Source organism: Strix uralensis, chromosome 29, assembly GCF_047716275.1.
Source record: "Strix uralensis isolate ZFMK-TIS-50842 chromosome 29, bStrUra1, whole genome shotgun sequence".
Lineage (NCBI taxonomy): Eukaryota > Metazoa > Chordata > Aves > Strigiformes > Strigidae > Strix > Strix uralensis.
The window spans coordinates 2733326-2755200 of record NC_134000.1 but is presented as its reverse complement, the minus strand read 5'-3'; the positions used below and the strand labels follow the sequence as shown (position 1 = coordinate 2755200).

Here is a 21875-nt window from a genome sequence, read left to right as displayed (position 1 = left end):
GGAATAAAAGCTGCTGTGTGAAACAAAGGATGTCACTTACCACTCTCCATTGTTATGCCAGTAGAAGAGCTGATAAAACAAATGAAACTCAAAATTGATAAGAGAACAATGAAATTGTTAAATGTTGCAAAATCTCTGCAGCAATGTTGGCTCCTGCCATTTTATTACTGAGGTCAAGGAAACCTAATGCTTTTACAAGATCTGTGGCTCTGGGAATTCTCTCCCTCAGAATAAGACCCTTCTAAAAATGTGTTTCCTGTTGCTGCTGGAGTAGATCTCATCACAGTTGAACAGGGCCAGCTTTCCTTGTGTCCAGTAACCTGCTGTTTTCCTCGTGAACTGGAAGGCTCGTGAAGTTTCCATCAGGAACTGCTGCTGTGAACCTGGGGGACTGAGGTTTTTGGCGGCTGCTTGCTGCCTCTCCACGCAATACTGTGCTAAATCCAACAAATAATTGACTTAACTTATTGGTGTAGAAAGGTCACCAATCTTGTTTTTCCAGCTGTCATGTCCAGAGGGCTCTTAGGGTTCCTTGGAAAATCAAACTCTAGGAAGGTTTGGTTTGTTGGTTGTTTTTTTAATTGGACAATAGTAGCAAATCAGGTGCTTTAAATTTTTAAAGGATTAAAGAGGGTTGTGCTGCACTGAATTGAAGGTGTCACTGCTCTTCTGCAAATCAAGAGAAGGAAATTATTATTTAGTATGACCATCTGCAAGAATGAGATTAAATAATGACATTAGTACATTCAAGTACAGATTCATTGATGTCAGATTTTGTTGAGAGCGAATCAGACTACTTAGCCAAGTTACATCATCTTGCTTCCATCGCTCCTTAATGGCTTATGTCTTGGGGATCAGCAGAATTATAACTAAAAATATTATCCTAATACACCTGATGAGTTACAGACTATAATACAAGAAAGAAAATGCCATTTCAACCCCTGGTATAATTACTTATGTCTCTTCACGATGAATCATACACGTTCTTGTGATAGCTACATGACAATTTGTAGCAATTTTAAAATACAATTTTCAACGTACGTTCTTCTATTGACAAATCGTCTACAAATAGCTTATTGACTTCTCAATTGCATGAGTTATTTGAAATTATTCATAGATTGTTTCTTGGGTTGCTGGTTGTTTACAAGCAATTCCTTTTTAGCATTCAGTGGCTACTATTCAAGTGTTCAGCTTCCAGCTGCACAATTCAGTTGGTATTTTGACATATAGGTCACACAACACAGTAGTATTTCTGCTCCTTGACTAAATGCATATAATTCATAGGATCTAGCTTCCTGCACGAGTATTTGCCTTGAATTACAAAATTCTTATTCTGCAGCCATTCTTTAACGTTTATTTTAAAAGGATTGCTTCAGTTTCTGCTGGTAATCTTATTTACAAGAGTATTGATGGAAATACTAATACACAGTGGACGTAACCGTGAATGAACAAATTTGTTGTAAAGCTTCAGCTATGCACTCAGCTTCATTTTTATTACTTTAACTGTGTTTGCCCATCTTCTTTCTGTGATATTAAAATATTAATCTTTATAATACTTACTTTTTCACCTATGTGAAATTAAGCAATTATGTGAAAAAGGTCCACATATGTATTGTTAACAGTTATAAGCATTTCCTGTGGAAACGGCATCTAGTGACTTCCCTCCTCAGTGCTGGCTGCCTCGTCCTTCCATCTGATTTTAAAAGTTTTTTTCCCTGTTTTATGTTCCTAGAACCCCACAGTTCTGTTTAAAACTGCAGTACCATGAGTGTAAAATCAATAGCTAAATAAAATCTAACACTCTAACTGGACAAACCAAAGCCGTTAACTGAGCAATAGCCAGCTGCTCCCCCAAGCCCCAGTCTTAGTTCTGTGGTCTCACAGACCCCTTTCTCCCTTGCCCTCCCCAACTGCCCCCCCTGCTCCAGAGAGAGAAGATAAAAAGATTGCAAGTGTGGAGACATTTCAGTCCAAGGACTGCATTGCAAAGCAATTGCAGAGAGCATGTTTGAAATTCTTTTATACATTTCTAAAATAACAGTGATGAACATGCTCTCTTGCTGTTCAGAGATAAGGGAAAACTGCCCTTGAAGAACTACAGTATCCAAAACATAAAATTTCATTTCTGTTTCTTAGCACATGGACCATTTTGAAAACACTTCTATTTTTTTTTTTTTTTTCCTTCGCCTATTCAGATAACCACAGTGCAAAGCAGTGTGAGTCTGGCTCCCTGGATTCTGTTTGCTGTGTTTCCCCACACCTCTCACTGGTCCCTGGGGCTCCGGAGGGTGTTTATTACAAATGAATGTTTAATGTCTGCCTTGAAGAGCTACTTGTCTGGCTTGGATTTTCTGGTTGCAGTGCTCTGGAAACAGCCGCACACGGAGAAGGGCCCTGTTGAGCGTTATCTGGGCACAGAGAAACACTCTTGCATCTGGCAGCTGTTTTTAGTGAGGGCTTTCTTGTCTTACTGGTTGGCAGCTCACTTGGCAGAGGAGAGCTTGGTGAGGAGATGACACTGATTATTTTGTTTGACCTTCTTCATTGCCAGTTAAGTCCAGGTACAGGAGTCCACTGGCTGAGCATGAGCTGCAGGGGCAGGGCGTTTGAAGGAGATCCCTGACTCCCCTGGACCCGGGTAAGTGCAGGACAGCGTGGCCACCGTTCAGAGGATGTACTGAGGAAGATGAGCTCATGGTGAGCTGACTGCTTCCTCCACCCATCTTGCTCCCCAGGCTGGGTCCAAGGGGGAAGGAGGCCTCTGGTTCTAGACACTTGCGCTGTGATGTTGCTCTGCCCACTTTCATCTGGGGTGGCAGCTGGTACCTTGAACCTTACTTGTCCTTCTCACCTTCTCACCACCTTTCATTTAAGTGCAGCTGGTTTATGTTGTAGCTAGGCGATAGGGTGGGCTGGATGCTTTAGCAACATGTATCTTTGAAGCTCTGGCAAACTCACTCTGGGGTGTACTTAGGTGAAGGATACACATGCTACATCCCTCTTTCATTGCCGTCTTGAGGTTGACTTGCTTGTGCCTTGGAAGAGGTGTGGGGTGCTTTGCTGGGATAGACTGGAGCTCTGTGCATTGAGAAACCTGTCAAAGGCTGAAACCAATCAGTACGGCTTGATGGCACCATCAGTGCAATGAACAAGGCTTCACAGCCTCCTAAGGCTTCGTCTTTTCTCCCAGTTGCTGGGCTCACTTCCCATGTGCCAGAAAACATTTCTCAGCAGTGGAAGTTATTTATTCGTGGTCCTAGGTTGAGCTGTCTGCAGACTGCTGTATCTTGCCAACTGGAAGCCAGACATTAGAGCCAATCTCACTAATCACGGATTATAAGCAGCGAGTTTCACCAGGTGAGTCAGGTGGAGGAGCTCCCTTCAGCTTATCGCAGCTAGGAACTGCTTTCTGAGGGCCTTTAAACACCTCGCTCCATCCAGACTGAAATACAGCTGTCCAGAGCAGGCAATGCTCACTTAGCAGCTGTGCCACAACCGTGCTGGGAGCCTTTTTGTGTGCTTGTGTGCCCAAGAGTCCAAAACAAATAATGCAGCAGAGAGTTTTTGTGCAGTTGATAGCTTCCTTGTCATGGTTTCCTGATTGCAATCCCTGCCTAATTAGGTGGGGTGCTGCCTCCTCTAGATTCTTGCAGAGTGGTGCAGTCTAGTAAAAGCTCCTGTGGTTGAGCGTAAGGCCAATAGGCTGATTTGAGTTCACATCCTTAGTCAAACTTTTTTTACAAATAGCATTGGTCTTTTCTTTTCCCTGCCTCTCAATTTCACTGTTTGGTGCAAAATGCTGAAGTGCAGATGTATCATTTATTGAAATGCTGAAAAAAAATGGAAGCTGAATTAAAAAGAAAAGCATGAGGGAAGGTCAGGCAAAAGGTAAGGCCATGTTCATTTTCAAGACACCTTTGCAGACAGCTCTGTAATAGAGAAGCAGAATGCACCCTCTTGGTTTTGCAGTCTTGCCCATACAATGGGAGTAGTATTTGCAGTCCCCTTATTAGGAGGAAACTTGAGAGTCAGAAGCCCTCTCTATTGCGTTTTGGCTTCCACAGCCTATTACATGACCAGGCTCTAAAAGCAACATAGACAGTAGCATCAGCATGTGCAGAATTTTGGAAACACTTTTAAAACTGTGAGGTAATGAGCAAGGTAGAAGTCCCACCACTTATGTCAGTGACATCTAAAAGTTTTGGGAATGGATCAGATTTTTTTGCTTCACTTGAAACGCTTCCGAAGGGCCAGATTTTCAGAAACAGCTAAGCATTTCTTGCCGGAGGAGTCTTGGATACCCAGACATTTGTATAGATCCGTCCCAAACCACTGACCACTTCTGAAAACTTTGTTTTTTCCAATGAAGCTTCTCCTTATCCATCTGTTTGGGATCTGATTGTGCTTCTGTTGCAGACACGGAGTTTTACCCTCGGTTTCAATGGAATTGTTGTTTCCCTTGGCTGTCTCTCCTCTTGTGTTCAGCAGGCTCAGCAGTGTTCTCTCACTAATTGCCTAACAGAGTCCTCCAAAACAATATTCTCTGACCATACAGCGTTTTTACAACAGAAAACATTGTCTCACATTTTAATAACTGTATTAATAACTGGGAAAGCGAGGAAGTGATGTTCCTTTCCTGACACGCTGTGACAGTGAGCCAAAGAGCTTGCTTTCTGCAGTTTTCAGAGGGATGGCATCCCATTTCTCCAGTTCTGGGAGATCCTTTGGGAACTGGGTTCATTCAGCGTTGTTGCAGAAGCTGCAGAGCATTTTGTTTTGCCTGTGCCGTGTAATAACAACAATAGTCCTTGAACTAAATTGCCTGACCAGCTCCATACTGGCAACTTCCACCATGCTACCCTGCTTTTGATTACTAGTTATTTAAAGATGTTGAATGAGAGGGCAGAAGAGAAAACCAGTGGGATGGATTGGGGGAAAAGCAGCTGATGAAAAACATTTGCAAATAGGGGACATGCCCTAGTAATGAAAGCTGGTATGAGTCCTCAAAAGCACCATCATGAGAAAATACCAGCAAGAAATAAGTAGGTGCCTTTCCCCTAGTCAGTCCATTCTGAGTACTATAATTTTGCTGAATGCCACGCAGTACAAAATGGCTTTAAGGTGCTTGTACAATTGAGCCTTAGCTAAGGAAAAAATTACCTCATCTCTGTATTTCTACCATGTGCTGGAATTGCTGATACATTAACTGGTAGTCATGTTTCTTTTGGACCATTGAAAAGTTTCGACCATTTTTACATTGCGTTCCAGAAGAATGTCTGTTAGATTTGCTTTTTCCTGAAGGATTAGTGATCAGAAGTTTTTTTGGGTTTTTTTTTTTTTTTTTAACATATAGGGTTCAGAGAAGGTAAGGAGAAAAACAGTTCTTAAAATACCACAATTTTCTATTTTTATTTTCTGGGAGAAGAAGAAAGGAATGGATGTAACCCTTTGCCTGGTGTTAACCTGGAGTTGTTCTTTATCTTCTGCTGCTGTCTGTTTGGCTGACTCTGTATGTTCTTCATCCCTTCCAGTTACTGGTTTTCTGCAATGAATAGGTGCCTTTCTGTTGTGCAGACAGAGTAAACTCTTTTGAGGCCTTTATGTTGTGAATAGTACTTACGTTCTGGCATCTGATTCTTGGTACTTGAAAATCTAGTAGCTATTTCTGTAGGGCTCAGCTCTTCATTTACTACAGTTTGCTCCCATGAACAGACCTATTGCACAATAACAATGTAATTTCCAACCAAGTCAGTTAAACTGTACTTCTAGGCGTGGTATGTGTCTTTGCTGGCTTGCATGCTCCAGTGAAGTTTTCTCACTGATAATCTTTAAAGCTGCTCTAATTTGACTGACTTAGGGCTTGTATTTGCACTGTACCCTTCTATGGTAGCCTTTATTCAGAGGTTAAGTTCAGTAATTTGCAAAAATCAAATCTTTATTGTGTTTTATTTGCACCTATGCATAGCTAGAGCCACCTCAAATTCCACGAAGAAGGCAGTTAAGAACAGCAGATGGTTGGACACTGAGGGACAGAGCTTTGGGTGATACAGCACGTGGGCAAGGACACCTGACCTGCTCAGTGGGGAAAATAAAGAAGGATATGAGAGGAGAGGGTGGTTTCCTCTGTGTCTTGGAAAATCATCTTCCTCTTCTCTTTGCTCTTAGCAATCTGATTTCATGTGCTGATCACAAGATTCATTCATTTGAAGGGCTGAAGCCTTTGAGCCCTGTGTTAGATGTTTGGAACATGATGAAAATGCCAAGACACGTGGTGTAATAGCTCTGTTACTGTGGTCAGGAGGATTTAGGTGGAGTTGCAGGCACTGGAATAGAATTTTGCAAGCTTTTACTCTTCATTTCAAGAGGATAATGGAACAGCATTGCATATCCTTTTCCATAACTGGTTGTGGCTTTCTCCTTGGCCTTTACCATTTGATTATTGGTTTTTGTGTGCTTTTTCCTCCTCAAATGCTACTGCTAAGTCCTTTAAAATTATTGTGTCTTTCAAGAAAAACAATCAGGTCTTAAGAGGCATTTTTTGGGGGGTGGGGGGAGAATCTGGAGTTTATTTAAAGAAAGGGGATCTGAAGAAGATAAAGCAGAGATATCAGCTATGCAGAACTAATGATGCATTCCAAAAGAGAACTGAAGAGCTATACGACTCCATGAAGTGCTCCATCTGTATTAGCTTTTTCACTGCGAAATTGTTTGAAGGACCAGAATCACACACACATGTATTATACATAAAACTCTGTAAAGCATAAGAGTATATTTGGATCTAACACTGCGTGAGGAAGCCCATGGCACTCTTACGGAGCAAGCAAACGACACAAAATTCCCTAGGCAGGAATCAAAGCCTTTCCAAACTAACCTCACTGCTGGCAGATGTTTGAATTGCTCTAATAGACGTACACCCTTGCTGCTCATACAGCGCGTGCTGCCTGAATGTCTGTTTTCTTTCCACCCTTGGATGCTCCTGCAATTCTGGGAACGTCCTGCCCAAAGGTGTCAGTGTGTCTGCTCAGGTGAATCTGAGGGAAGAGATAGGAGAGGCAGATGAGAGCCTTAGGAAAGTGTCATACAAACCAGCCAGATTGTCAGAGCTAATAGAGTGACAGCTTGAGTGCGAAAACCCAAGTGCTGTACCACAGCATCCCAGGGGTCAGCCAGCCCTTTATTCAAGGGAAGGGGAGACAGCAGCAACAACAAACCTAAATTAACAGTTCAAGCTGACAGAAAGCATTATTTCTGAGGCAAACAAGAAAGAGTAACTTGAAAAACGGACTAGCAGTTGTTTATGCACTACAGATATTTCAAACCCAAGAGAAACTAAGGAAGTAGTGGTGCTTGTTAGAAGGTGATGTAAAATGCTTTGAAATAGCTATTAAAAATGCAAATGCTTCTGTTAGGCAACCTGCTTCCTCAGAGTAGGTAATTTAATCCTATTGCTCAGGAAGTGCCATTGGTTTCTTTTCCCAATAGGTTTAGGACACAGAGGGCATTTGGATTAATGAGAGGCAGAGATGGTGGGAAAATACTCCATTATCCTTAGCCTTTGGTAAGCCTGGGTAATTAGTGAAACCTTTGCAAGGAGTATTTTTCATTTCAAAGTAATTGCAAAATAATTGTCTCATCTGGTAGGGATATCATCTCATTGATAACACACAGGGTAATATATGAAACACCTACTTCAGAAGTAAAGGCACTGGCGTGGTTCTGAGTTGGTCATCTGAAGGCCCCATGGTTAGGTATATTAAAAACCTGTATGAAACAGCACAGACCAGTATTCGCTGTTCGTTTAAAGGGGGGTAATTGGCCTTGTTGGGGCAGATTTTGGGTGCCAGCCGAGAATTCCTTGTGCTCATTTACATCAGAATCCCTAAGCCTTCTCCCCCTGAAAATAAGCAGCACATCAGTGGGCTGGGGACTTCGTTTTTAAGGATGAACTTTACAAGCTGTAGAAGAAACAACTTTCAGGGAAAGACAGGAGAATGAGGAAGGAAGAAACAGTGATCTCCATAATGAAGGAATAGGCTCGAGACTGAAGATTTTCGCTTTCTGTTTCTGTCACTGGCTTCCTGGCTGATCTTTACCACCAGTATCTCTCTGGGTTTCTACTTTCCATCTATAACAAGGAAAATACTAGTATTGCCGTTTTCCCTGCTTTTTTGTCTGTTTAGGCAGCAACCTCTTTGGGCAGGTTTCATGCTGTGCACAGAAAAAAGCTTGGTTCTGTGGGGCCTCATTGGGACTCTTGTGGTACAAATATTAACAACGAGGCAGGAAGATGTCCAAAGGTGTGTTTTTGGAAAGGTGGACAGTAGTTGACTTCTTTTTTCTTTCTTTCTTTTTTCGGGGGGGGAGGGAAAATTCCTGTGCCTTAGTAGCCAGAGAAGTTAATGCATTTCTGAAATGTGGCTTTTTGTACCTTGGCACAGTTCAGTGTGATGCTCAGTAGGCTCTGTGGCTTCTTTGTGGTAGCAGTTCTCTGTTGCAGTGGTTACTATGAATGCATCGCTGCTTGCCATTCATGTCGTTGACCTTAAATCGGGTAGTTTTTCCATTGCAGGGAATAGGAAATAATCAATGTTATTTTGTTAGAATTGAATAGTACTTGTGAGTGTTAACAGTTAAGCAGCCAGCAGTGTTGGTGGGAAAGTCAATAGGGTGGAGGAGGCGGATGTGGTCAGTGTCTGATCATGTCATTTGATGTGCACCCAGATGTGTGCAGGCTGTTCACACTCCCCACAGCATGTTGCATAAAACTCTTTCTCTCTTTCACACACACACACACACACACACACATGCACTTACATATCCAAACACAGCTTTCGGAGGTGTGTCAGATCAACCTGGGGCATTGGATGTTGTGACCTACAGTCTCCCTGGGCATAATTTCTGTGGGAAAAAGTTATTCTGCTCGATAGGTATGTACCTTTCATTTTCAGGCATCGCGGCGATACTGTTTTCAGCAGGGCAAACCGTGGTTTGCCCAGAGTCTGGTCTGTAGCTGGAGCTGCATCTGCTGCTCCTGGGAATGCTGAGCCTTGCATCTGATCTGGAATGCCAATGAGCCCATATAAAGCTGTTAATGTCTGTGTGAGGTTTTTCAGTCCTCATTACCAACCTGATAGAAAGATAATTCCTCAGCTGCTGTTCCAACCTGTGGGATTTTACCCACTTAATTAATTTTCTTTCTTGTTAAAGAAGATCTGTTTTTATGCACAAGAAGCTGTGCTTGTCTTGCTTTTGAGGGCCTCTTCTCATGTCTATATCAAAGGCACAGAGGCCCCAGAAGTTGGGGGGTGAGCCCTAGGGGCAGCATGCCTGCAGAGGCTGAGCTTGGAAGCGCTCCCTTGTGTGCTGAGGGCAGGTTCCTGGAAGGGAGCCATGTCTACGCGGAGGAGGGGACCCTGCTTTTCTTCCTTGCTCCCCCTCTTTTGCTACCACTTGGCAATAAAATGGAAGCTTGTGACATGACCAAAGAATAACCAACTGCACGCTGCCTGCTGAGAGTTAAAAATGCCAGCCAACACCACCCTCCTCAACCTTTCAGTGTGTCAGCAAGCTGTCTATGTAAATAAATACACATATCAAACAATAAGCAGATGCCTTTTTAACATGCACTGTTTCAGGCTGAGATATTCCTTTCTGGTGCAGCTCATCTCGGCATCTGTCAAGCTGCTGCGAACTCCACAGCTCCCTTTCAGTTGTATTTAATGCACAAAGATTTGTGTTGTGGTAAGTATAAAATATAATGAGGAATTGGCTTGTTTTACATCTGTTTTGGTGTTACTTGTGTTGCATAAAATGTTAAATGGGAACACTTTGTGTTCTTCCTGGTCTCTGTGTCAGTATATAGTGCAAACTCTTGTTCCTTATGCTTGATTAAGTGGCTTTATACAAGCTTTTGTATGGCTGTAGAAGTATACAAGGAGGAAAAAAAAGAGTTGTTTGCAAAATATACCACCATTGGGGCCCCAAAGCAAACAAACATTGAAGTGGGGAGGAAGCTGTGATGGATGTTGAATTTAAAATAAAAATTAGAAACGCAGCTTAACCCCAGCAGAGTATCTTGTGCTCCTTAAATCAAATGGAACTCAGGAGCCACAGAGTCTGAAGCCCCACAGGTGTCTCTTAGTGCAGTGTTGTGGAAGGGGCACCCATGAGCTGCTAGGCTGGGTCAGATCTTGTCTAATCCAGGGTCTTGTCTCTCATAGCAGCCAGCAGTGATTAGAGAGAATGTAGGACCAGGGCAACTAACCAGGAGAAATTCCATGTTAAGCTTTTGTTTATTTTTGTTTTCATATTAAAAATGTATTGAGCCCAGATGACCCGTAGCCCACTGGCTCTACTCCTCTTTTGAAAATTCACATACGGGGCTAAAGGACCGTTGGATCCCGTGGTGCTGCTGTCCCTCTCTGTCCCTCTGCAGCAGCCTCAGAGGAGGTGCCTGGTTTTTATTGTCTTTATTCACGTTTCACACATGCTACTGCTTTTAGTCTAGTCAGATACAAAGGAATCACATTTTTTTTAAAAAAAAAATCAGACTGTTTATGCAGGCAACAAGTCTTGAAGACAGCTCTCTGTCAGCCTTTTCTGAGCTCTGCTGAAAGAAAGGAGAATATTCCCGCTGCTTGAGACACTCTCAATTGGATTAGATATAAACAAAGTTGGGGGGGAAGGGACAGGCATGATCCTCCACTGGAGAGGAGAATTTAGATGACCTGAGATATCTTCTGTTACGCTCCTTGAATAGTGATGATTGAAAGCTCTCATCTGAGTGAGTATGCACAGAAGACAAAATACAGTATTAGTGACCCTAAATATGTTAGAACTCTCTGCTTCTGATCACAGCAGTACGTCAGCTGGAATAGTAATAGGGAATGAATGGGTTTTGCCCACATGGACGGCACTGTTCTTCCATAATGGAAAGGGAAAATTGGTACTAAAAATGTCATTGTATCAAATTTTTGATGACTCTCAGTACACCTGCCTGTGACGCTTTCCATCTTGTGGTTTCAGAGCACTTTACAAACCTGAATAAATTAATCTTTTTTTCCCTCACTGCCTCCAAAGGCTGGGAGTTACTATCCAGTACTGCATGTCTGGAAGGACGAGGGCTGCATTCAATAGGATAGGTTTCTATTAGGCAGCAGACACTTTCTCCTGTGCAGGAGCTTATGGAGGAGTTACTAAGCGCTGTGGTACAGGGTGGGCACTGGTGCTCCCTGGTGCTATGTGTGGACAGTTGGCATTGGCTTTGGGGTGCTGGAGGGGCTGGGCAGGGCAGGGGGGCTTGGTTTCAAAAGAGAGTAAAGAAACAAGGTAGGCTGGGGAAGAGAGAAGTAATACAATGAAATGGATTTGTGTGGCGCCAGCTTCATATCTGAATTGGAGCTGTCAGGGAGAATGAGATCCAGGCTCGGTGCTGTTCTCCAGAGAGAAGCCACTACAGAACGATTGCTCTGTTAAGTGCTGGCTCCACCTCTGTGTCCCAGGTCTGGCTGACTTCTGCAAGGAGAAAACCGACAAGATCTGGCATGATGTCTCCTCCTTTCCCACTGGCCTTTCCTGCCCTGCTCCAGGGTCTGATTTACCTTCTTTTGCTCGCTTATTGCTTTCACCACCTGAGCATCTCCCACTGAACCCTTCTTCTCCTGGCTGTGTTGGTGTCTCCGTCCCACCTTTACCTCCCTCTCAGCTCCATCACCTTGCCCTCTTTTTCATCCTCAATCTTTTCAGGCTCCCTCCGTTCAGCGACAGTTGTACTCTTAACATCTGTCCAGTGAGTATGTGTGCGCGTATTTGTTGCATACAATACAGGAAGGGGTGCGTGTGGGTCTTAAACGTTTAACTTTTTTTTTTTTTTCACCCACTACTCCATCCTCCATTCTGGAACTTGTCTTTAGGGGACTCACAGCATCTCTTTGTGGTGTTCCTGTCCTCTCCTGTTTCCCTGGTGACTTTCCCCGGCTGCACAGGGGAGCAGGAGGGGAAGATGCAGAGCAACTCTGTTGGTCCTTTCTTACTCTGCTGGAAATAGTGCTGTCCTCCTGCTGCCTTCTGGTCAAAGCCCTTTTCTGGCTAGTCTAAATGGACTGGAAAGTAAGGAGGAAGATTTTTGCCTTCAGTCCAGGCCTTGCCAGGGTCTTCAGGGTCACTGTCAGATGCTTCTCCTGACTGCCTTGAGGTGTGCAAGAAAGAGTTGATCTTTACCTAAGCAGGAAGAAGTGCGTAAAGCAAGGTCACGGTCTTCTCCTCAGGCCCAGTATGGAGGTGTGTGTCTTATGTATTTTTCATTGCTGTTTCTGACAGGTTGACCAGCCTGGGTCCTGGTGCTAGGGACCTGAAGCAAGGATCCTGACTGTTGCGTGTTTACTACGACCTGACTTATTGAGGAGAACAAGGACTTCTCTGAAGGCCTGTCCCCTCAAAGCAGCAGGCAGGTAAGGCAGGCAGCGCTCCTCACACTCCGGCTCAGCTGCTGCTGGGCTCTGGGTGTGCTGCAGTGGACCGAGCAGAGGATTTCATCCATTCCTTTGGCTCAAGAGGGGCTTTGTCGTGCCATGCCTGTAGGGGCGAAACCTTACATTGTGTTTACAGCACGGGAAATGTTTTTCAGCAAAAGTGTACTTTCAGAGGATCAAGACTGCTCATATGGTTGAGATAAATATAGGCTAAAAGTGTGGGAGGAATATGCTGAAAAAAGAAAATTGTTACATATGAGTTATTAATAAAACAATACTTAGTCCTCATGTTCTAAAATAATTTCATATTGAAAATAACCTTATTTTAAACAGAAAGGTTTTTAAGAAAAGGAGTAAAGAAGTGTATGTTGGGGGGAAGGAGTTAAGTAAGAAATTAATTTAATCGTTTCATTTTTGACTGGGAAAAATGTTTCAGGTCATCCAAAAGTGAAAAAAAACAAACAGAGAAGCCTTGCAGTTCTAATCACTATGACTCATGGAAACCAGATCTAGAAAAGATGAGGCCCTTTAGTCCAAACCCTTAATCCCCTACTAGTATGTAACATCGTTCCCAGCAGCGTCTACCAGTCCTGTTTTAAATGATGGGATTTTCCCTTGTCCCCTTGGGATAATATTGCACAGACTCATAGAATTAATCTGCTTACTTCTCTTTCAACCCCTGACCACTGCAGATGCAATTAGTAGTAGGCGATGGGAGGATTCTGTTTCCTACGCTGTATTATGAAGGCTTAGGGCCGTATTGTGTTAAACCAGACATCAGTTGCAAGCCTGTATGCATGAGTGTGGCTTATCTGTCAGTACTCATTACAGCCCCATAAACGTCTCTGAACTATGGAGTTCTCAGACTCACAGGAGCTTTTCTACGGTCGTAATTCAGGATCTGATAAGGCACAGACTAATGTATTTGAATGCCTGTGAGAAAGATGGTATGATTGGAAACTAAAGTGAAATGCAAAGTCATATGCTGCTTGTGCTAGAGACTCTCAGAGGCAATTTACCTCACTGTTTCTGGAGCATTCTGCGGCCTCATTTTTGACTTCTGTCTCGGACAATTTAGTAGGAACTCCATGAAATAGCTTTTTGCTGTGTGTGGCGCTGCTGGAGGTACCGGTGCACCTTTCCATCCGTGAATTTCAGGCTTGTCTTAGATGAATATTGTGGGGTTCTGCTGATGTTTACTGAAAGGCTCCAGTCAAATAACTGGATGAATATAAAGTCAAATAAATTTGAGCTGGAAAATCATAGCTGGTCTTATTTGGTCTGCCTTCACTTAACAAAGTTTGCTCCTCAAATTTGGGGAAGTTTTACTAGTGAGAACTATTACTCAGTTTCTAAAGCACATGGATGGACTTACAACCTTCTTACACCTGGACACTACAACAGCTATCTGTACAAACTCTTTATGTGGATCCTTGGATTCATTCTCTTCCAAAGTGGATTAAAAAACACATCCTAATACGGAAAGCAACTGCAGTGTAATTGCTGTTGGATGTTGGAGTGAGGCTTCAATGTGAAGTGGGGCCAGTCGTCCTGAAAAACTGTGCATGTGCCAGCCTTCCACATGGGCTGTGTCCACTGGCACGAAAGGAGAAGGTTACAGTCCTGTTCCTCCTCCCTCCCAGTAAATCCCTGGCTCTAACATGCCGTAGCTTTTCTGGAGTATTTCCTCAAATAGAAAGCCTAAATATAAACTTAGCCACTGGTCCAGTGTTTCATTATCAAGATAAGTTAATTAAGCCTATTAAAATTTGACATTTCCAGTGTTTGTCAGATCAGAATTTCTTAAACACTGAAGACTGAGTTGCACAGCTTTGTTGGGTTCAGTGAGCCCAGCGCTAATTTGCCCATTGGTTTTGATCAGTTGAAATTCTTTTCCAGCTTGGTGCTTGGCTGCTTCATGTGGTTTTGTAGCATACTTGAAAGGATGGGGAGGTGGTGACTGAAGCAAGGTGTAGTGATCCATAGCGCTTTAGATCATCTGCAGCTTATGTTCCCTGTCCCTGCTTTGCCAGTCAAGCTTTGTTCCAGTGAAAGTGTCAGTAAACCCAAGGCAGATAGGTACCGGTTCTCCTCTACTCTTCCCTCTTCCTTTTCCCTGAAAGTTTATCTTGCTGCTCGCTTTTTAAAAGCTCTGCGTTAGCTGGGGGGCTGTGAAGTAAAAGGCATGCTTTAAATACAGATGCTTGTGATAGTCCTTTCAAAAGCTGCATTTCTCAAGCTGGGAGCTATTGACCCCTTTCAGTGCAGTCACAAAGAAATCCAAGAGGAAATGGAGGGTGAGGGCCAGCAGGGAATATATATATATAATTTTTTTCCCCCAAGTCGTCTTCTTACTCCACCCCCTGCCAGGCTGGCTATTGTTTGAGACTCCAGATGGGATACCAGTTGCCATATAAGGAAAATGGCATCATGCTACATTCTTTCTAAAAATTGATTTTTTACAGTTGCCTTTTTCTTTTCCTTGCTGAAAGTTGTTCTGCTTGTGTGAAAGATCTGGGCAAAAGGAAGGCAGTAGGCTACAGCATGCATGTGATACAGTCCTCGTCTGTGCAAAAGATTTTGCTTTGGTTCTGTTATCACAGTTTGGGTGATTAGGCAAAGCAGCAATAGCAAATGAGGTTCAGCTGCTATGACAGGAGCAGAGGATGTGGCTGTGTATTTTCCTGCATTCTGAACTCAGTAATAATCCTCCTCACCTTTTGATTTTTCTTGCTTATGAGGATGCTCAGGCAGTGGGACAGAGGCCTGAGTGCCTCTCTGTGTCCCTCTTCATTCACAAGCTACCATTTATTCAGTCTGTGTTTCCAGTCCTGATGATTCTTCCAAGACAATCCTGCCTTTTGCTCCCAGGGTCTTCCTTACCAGATTGTCTCTATTTCAGTACTTGAAATTTTAAGGTGTGAAAATCCCTTTCCACCAGAACTTTATGATTTGCGATTGAGAGGTGGGACAAAAACAGTGCTGCTGAACTGGGACTTCCCTTCCTCCCCATTGCCTGAGAATGTCGTTTATGAAGTTCTGCTAGTCCTCATTGCACTGTTAGATGAGGCCATGGGGCTGCAGAGACCTGGACCTCCTGCTCCCAGCTTGGCTTTGGTCATTCCTGCTGACGTGCTGCGTGAGGGATGTGCACCAGTTTGGACCACTGGCTTCCTCTGCTCAATGCCCACGTCCACTGCTAGAGACAACCATGGTCCTGTTATCCCCAAAGGCAGCTGAGACACTTGAGCCCTCAGGAAGCAAGGCTGATGCAGCAGTTATTTTAGAGGTTGAGGTGCTTCCACAGGCAACAGGGGTAGGTCAGAACGTGTGCTGGCTCAGGAAAAGGACTGAAAACACCCCTGAGGTTTGTTTTTTGTTTCCTGGTACAACTGTCACTTGTTGATGACAGAAACTGTTGATGAACAGAAACTGCCCGCTTTTTGGAAATAAGTCTGAACTCCAAACAAATCCACGTAGTGACTTGTGCAAAGGAACAGCCGGAGCAGCATGAGCACAAGCAAGGCTGAATCCCCTGACTCCAGAAAGCAGAGGCAGAGTCTAGAGTGGGAAAAGCAGAGGTCTGGGAGCTGGGAACACAGCCAGCTCCTGGAGAGGAGTGAGTTTGTGCTTGTGCATGTGCGCATAAGAGTTGGGCACTCTTCCTCTTGTATCCTCTTGTCTCAGTAATTGGGATACAGTCATTAGTCGTGCTCCCTGTGGTTGCCATCTTCTGACTCCCTGTGATGCCCTGTTGATTCTCCCGATAAAAATCTGTTCAGCAACTGATAATGTCACAGACTTCTCGAAAATAACAGCAGACGAAAACCCACTCCCTCTTAGAAATAGCAGCAACAAATTTTGGGGTTCATTTACAACAATCATGTCGTAATTTTCAATCTGTGTTATGTTGAGGTGTGATTACAGAAGTGGAAAAAAGAAAAAAACACTTTCTATAAACACTTTTTCGCAGAGAATTGTTTGATGTGATGATGATGATTATTATATGTGTATCCATTGGCAATATACACTGTTTTCTTTTTAAAATGTTGAACAATTGGACAACTTTAAAGAAGTTGCAATTTTGTGGAAAGGGAGTAAGGACTTTTTAAAGGTTCGGTGTTTTTTATAAAAGCCTGGAAATGGAGGTCACGTTGACCAAAGGAAGCAGATACCATGTTGAGAAAGTTCTAATTTTCTTTAATTTTTCTTTAGACTGTGAGTTAAATTGTTGGAGAAGCTGTGCTACTCTTATATCTCTGCAAAATGAGTCTCCAAGAGAGTCTTCCCATACGATAATTTGTACTTATGCTAGAGATACAGTTGTGGAAGCCTCATGGGCTTTACTAAGATGCTTGAGTTTGCACCAGTGTGGCAGGGGAATGCCCTCACGTAGCTTTTTCTTCAAAAAAGATAATTTGGTGCCTCCCAATGCTGTCCACTGTCATATCAAGGAGATATCACTCACAGCGAGTGGTGTGGAACGATGGGATGCCCCATGTGCTCGGTTCTCAAATTACCAATGAAGCAGCTAACAACTTTTGACATGTACATGGCTGTCGCTGGACGTCTCAGTTAACATCATGCAGATAAATGGGATGCTCCTCACCCGACAGCTATTGTTTCAAGCTCTCTGCAAACTCCCAGGCCTCGTGTTTTGGCTACAGTCTGCTCACATTTGTAACTGTCCTAATAACTGTCATGGCCAACGAGGATATGTTTGTTGTACGCACATTTGTAAGTGAAAGACGAGCGTAAAGGGTGAGCGTCAGGTCGGCGATGCATCCAGAGGGCAGGCAAGTTGCCAGCGCCGTTTTGGTCTCGCTCCAAGAGTGCCTGGCAGTGGCCAGTAACCACCTTGGGCTCCTGGAGCTGAGGAGCCCCCCTTGGGATCTCGGCTGGGGTAGCAGGAGGTTTCAGCTCTTGATTTCTGCTGCTGAAGGTGCTGTAAACTAATTCATCAGGCTGTAAGTGGATGCTGATGAGAGGGTGCGGATTTGCTGCTTCTGTCTCTTATGAGTCTCGGGGTGACACCAATAGCCAGAGGGGTCAAACATTGCCGCAGCTGACTCTGACAGAGGTGGATCGACCTGCTCAGAGGTATTGCCCTAGAGACTTGGGGTCGGTGCTTCTGATGTTAACCGTGGCACGTGTGGCGACTTGTTTTGACTGTGCGTGTTTTCCTATGGAGTGAGGAGCTTGTGTGACACGTAAATGATAACGAAGGAGGAGGAAATAAATTGTCATTAGAAATATATTTCTGTCAGTTCCTGTCACTTAGTTCTAATGCTACAGTGGTAATTTAAAGCTTTTTTTTTGCCTGACTGTATCATGGGTAAATTAGTTTGTCAAAGGAAAATGGGGTTCACCCAATGTGACAGGGCAGGAAAGCAAAGCTGCCTTTCATCGCCGTGCTGAGTCCTGGGTGGAGTGGCTGAGATACAGCATCACTCAGAACGGCAGTGAGGGCTTTGTATCGCTTATTTTGAGACCTGCAGAAGTAGGTTTGCTTTTGATTTGTGGATTTTGAAAAATACTGAGTGAAGCTGGGGACTTAGTTTAAGAGCTGCTAGAATTATTCTCTCACTGTAGAGATTTCTCAGGAAGCAGATACGTAAGAGGAGTGTATGTGAATGTATTATAAGCTTTTTTTTCTTGGGCTTATGAGTAAGAGCTGGGATCAGTGAAAGTGATAACTATTAAAATCAGTAATAAGGATAGTATTACCCTGTAAGTACTGAAGCGTGTTTGGAGAATTTTGCATTCAATTAATTACTAGGTCTGTGCCTAGCTTGCATTCTGACAGTGGGAAGTAGCTTGATTCTTGTCTGCCTTTCTTCCCCGTCTCTATAAGGACAGTAATACAGCTGGTAAGTTTTCTCCTGTAGAAAAAGATGATAGAAGTATTTTATCTGTGCAGAAACTGGCTTTGTGAAACTTTGCATTTCTTTTCAGACAAACCTGAAGATGAAAAAGTTTTCATTCTGGAGGGTTGGTCTTCATCTTTTTTCCTGTTGCTCCTCCTTTCAGTGACAAAGCAGGAATGGGGAAGGGAATTAAGAAAGGGAAGAGGTAATCCAGAAATTCCCTCTCCTCACATGAAAAATTGTCCATCAAAAAATCTTACATAAAAAAAAAAAAATTGAGAACCAGTTGATTTTTAAACGTGCAGAATATGAAAATGGTTATTGTTACTCTTGAATGCCCTGACCTGTTTTAAAGCTGAGGTTTGTTGCTTGCATTGCTGTGTTTATTTAGAGCAAAATCTTGAGAGCTCTTCTGTGAGAGGAGCCTATACATAGGTCAGCTGCTGGCCAGGCTTGGGCACGGTAAGGGTAATGATAATCTAAAGGCTGATTAGTCCTTTGCAAAATGACTCATTATTCTCCAGTTAGCTTCTAATGGATGTGAGCTGCATCCTTGCAGACGGTACATTTGTTGACAGCACTGGCAGATAAGAAACAAGGGACTGAACAGCCTTGGACGTGCTTGTGCTGGGTGTTCAGGACTGTTCTCCTCAGTAGCACGTGGCAGGAGCTGTAAGGTAGAGGTGACATGCAGGCGTTTTGTGGCTGGATGACATGAGGGGATACAATGGCAGTGCTCTGCCTGTATTTCAGCTTCCGTGCCCGGCATAGTGACGTCTTCAGCAGAGGACTGTCTGCAGATGTTACTTTCCTGAAAAAGTGGAGCACAGCACATGTATGAGTGGACCAACCTCCCCCAGCAACACGTGCAAAAATAAATAAATTCCAAAGAAGTATGTTTAAGCAACATAAACTTACTTTTTCAATCATTTGTGTAAGGTTTATTTTCAAGTTCCCCAATGCTCACCAGGTACTAATTTTCAGATGGGCTGTAGCACTGGCTTGAAATTTTAAAGTACATAGGAGCTTTAACAGGCTGTGTTCCTCCCTGCATCATGGCACGAGCCAGGCCCTGAGCCCAGGAGGGTGGGAGGAAGCTCTTCCTGGGAACTGGCTGTTCTGTAATTGCCATCTCGAACTGTTTCTGGCACCTTTCCCTGGTGACTGTTGGTGACAGGGTATTAGAGTTTATAGCTACCCGACCCACTGGTTTCCCCATGTTCTGCATCAAGGTGTGGTTATCAGGCTTCGGCTTTCCTGCCTGCTGTCTGGGCAGCCCTTGTTGGTGCTAGAGACAGACAGACGGACACCCAGTACAATACAGATGACATCTATGTCGAGTCAGAATTTGTCACTGACTCCTCAAACTGACCTGGACCATTTATAACCTTTTTGGCTGCAAAGTACATCCAAGAGTACATTTCAAGGAGGCTAAAAATAATATCCTCAATTTATTTCTCCCACAAGTGTTCAGTCAACAAGAAGGAAAGTAATCAGTTTGTCCTTTTTTTTTTTTTTCCCCCATGCTTAAGTGTTCAGCTCTCAGAATGGAGCTGTAAGTTTATCGTAAGTTATTGGCCTGTTAGTTGAGTTGGCTTAGTGTATGGATCGTGTTACTGGAAAGTGGAATCACTTGCCAGAACTGCCTTTGCTTTTCCATTTCCCTTTCCATCTCCCAATTTTGTCTGTTATCTGGTAGCAGCACTGAAGGCCAAACTCTCACTGAACTGATTGGAACCAGGAGTTGGCATTGCACTGTTCTGTCTCCTGCTGCCAAAAGCCGGTGTTCAAAATAAAGACTGTAGATCGGACTACTTACATGAATACAATTTATAGTCATTTAAAATACCTGAAGATCAGTACAGCAAAGCTCTGATTCTCCTAGTGACTTAGTACGACCACATGGTGAATGAAGTTGAGTATATCCAACAAGACTTCATTCCAAGAAAAGGGGATAAGTGACAGCTTTTAAAAAGGAGCAATGAAATGGGTTTGTTTCTTGGGTTTTTGGTGTTGTTTTTTTTTTTTTTTTAAGAAGCAGTTGGAAATGACTCATTTGGAAAACTTCAGTCTAGCTAGATATAAGCATAAACGTGAATCCAGATGCTTAGAACTAGCAATATAAATCCTTAGGGATACTCAATAGTCCTGAGTATTAGGTGTACAAACCTAAATGTGCTGCCTTAGCTGCTTGAGATCTTGATCATTTGCTGTGTGTTTTTTCTATTATTCAGGAATAATGGTAATTGATGAAAAGTGTAGCGATCTGATGTTTCTTCTCCCGTGAATAGAAAATCAGCTGTGTGTATCAAGTCTGTGAATCACATCTCTGTACTAGATCATTTCTATGAAAGACAGAAATTGCACAAACCTTTTTTCCAAAATCTTCACAGAGACCATAAATCTTCATAAAATCAAGTTGAAATTAAGCAAATAGTTTCAGTCAACAACAGGGTTACATATATATTTGTAAACATCAAAATATTTCCTTCCAGATTTTTTTAATGCAACACATTTTTGTTTTAGAAATGCTAAAGCTGATCCTTTCAACATTTAAAAATGAAAACCACATTTTCCTATTAAAATTTGATCCAAACTTTTTATAAAAAGAGGTTTTGGTTTGTTTTGTGCAGTGTTTTGGGGGTGGCGGTGTGTTTTGTTTTGGTTTTTAAGTTAGAAAATGTAAAAAAATAAAGTTTCATCTTAGACCGAACAAAACTTCGGGGAGTTGATGTGAAGAAATACCTTTGTATTCTTCTGTTTCAGAAAAAAAATCTCCCACTTCAAACTGAAACAATTCTTCCCCTCTGTGGGTTTGTTTTTTTTTTTTTTTTTCCTGTTTTGTCACCCAAACAACAAAATCTGTTGATCATCTTGCTGTGTTCTTTCCGATGATACTGATGCAGAGTAATTTTTCTTGGGTTTTGCTAATATAACATTCGTTTGTGCTCCATTGCTGGAAGAGTTTGGGGTTTGTCTGGCAGGAGAATGATGGTTAGGGTGTTACTCTTGCTTCTGCTGATTTGCTTTTCTCGCTCGTAGTTGCAGGTAGTCTGTTTGCTGTAGCTCTTCTTGCTCTTATTTTCCCATCCACCTCTAAGTTACTGGATGTTCTCACCTGCAAGTTAAGGAATAAAGCATGAGCACTCATAGTTATCATTAAATGTTTTCTTTGCTAATTCTCTTTTATTGTGTCACAGTGACTTGCAGCTGAGGATTAAAATAACTGCCCTCAGCTCCAGCTCTGTTGGAAACCTCCAAAGGATATTGTTTATATTTTGCCTCTCTTGCCTATATCCCTTGTATGATGACTTCCCCAAGGAGCAGCTCTCTCCTCCCCATCACAAGTGATGTTATTACTGAGGAATGTTGGACAGATACCATTATACACATACTGGAGGTGTCCCCAGATTTGGGGTTTGAGTTTGATTTAAAGGGGAGGAGATGAGGGAAGGGAATGTTGTTTTTAGTAGGAACCCAGGCTGTAGTGCTTTGCAGAACTGTTTTAAATATGCTCATCAGGCAGGGAGGTCTGTGG

The 21875-nt window shown here is 43.0% G+C and overlaps 1 protein-coding gene across 6 annotated transcripts in view; it reads left to right on the top strand.

The window, feature by feature from the left end:
- The window catches only part of TSPAN18 (tetraspanin 18), a 121183-nt gene that overhangs the window by 48237 nt on the left and 51071 nt on the right, over positions 1–21875 (top strand). For 4 of the 6 annotated variants that reach the window (XM_074852565.1, XM_074852561.1, XM_074852564.1 and 1 more), the window contains exon 2: positions 12319–12449. The exons of 1 other annotated variant lie outside the window; for it this stretch is intronic. The gene's annotated coding sequence lies outside the window, so the exon portion shown is untranslated. Of the gene's footprint in view, positions 1–8828; positions 8928–12318; positions 12450–21875 lie in introns of those variants that run through there. One more of the 6 variants, XM_074852562.1, reaches the window with a different exon arrangement.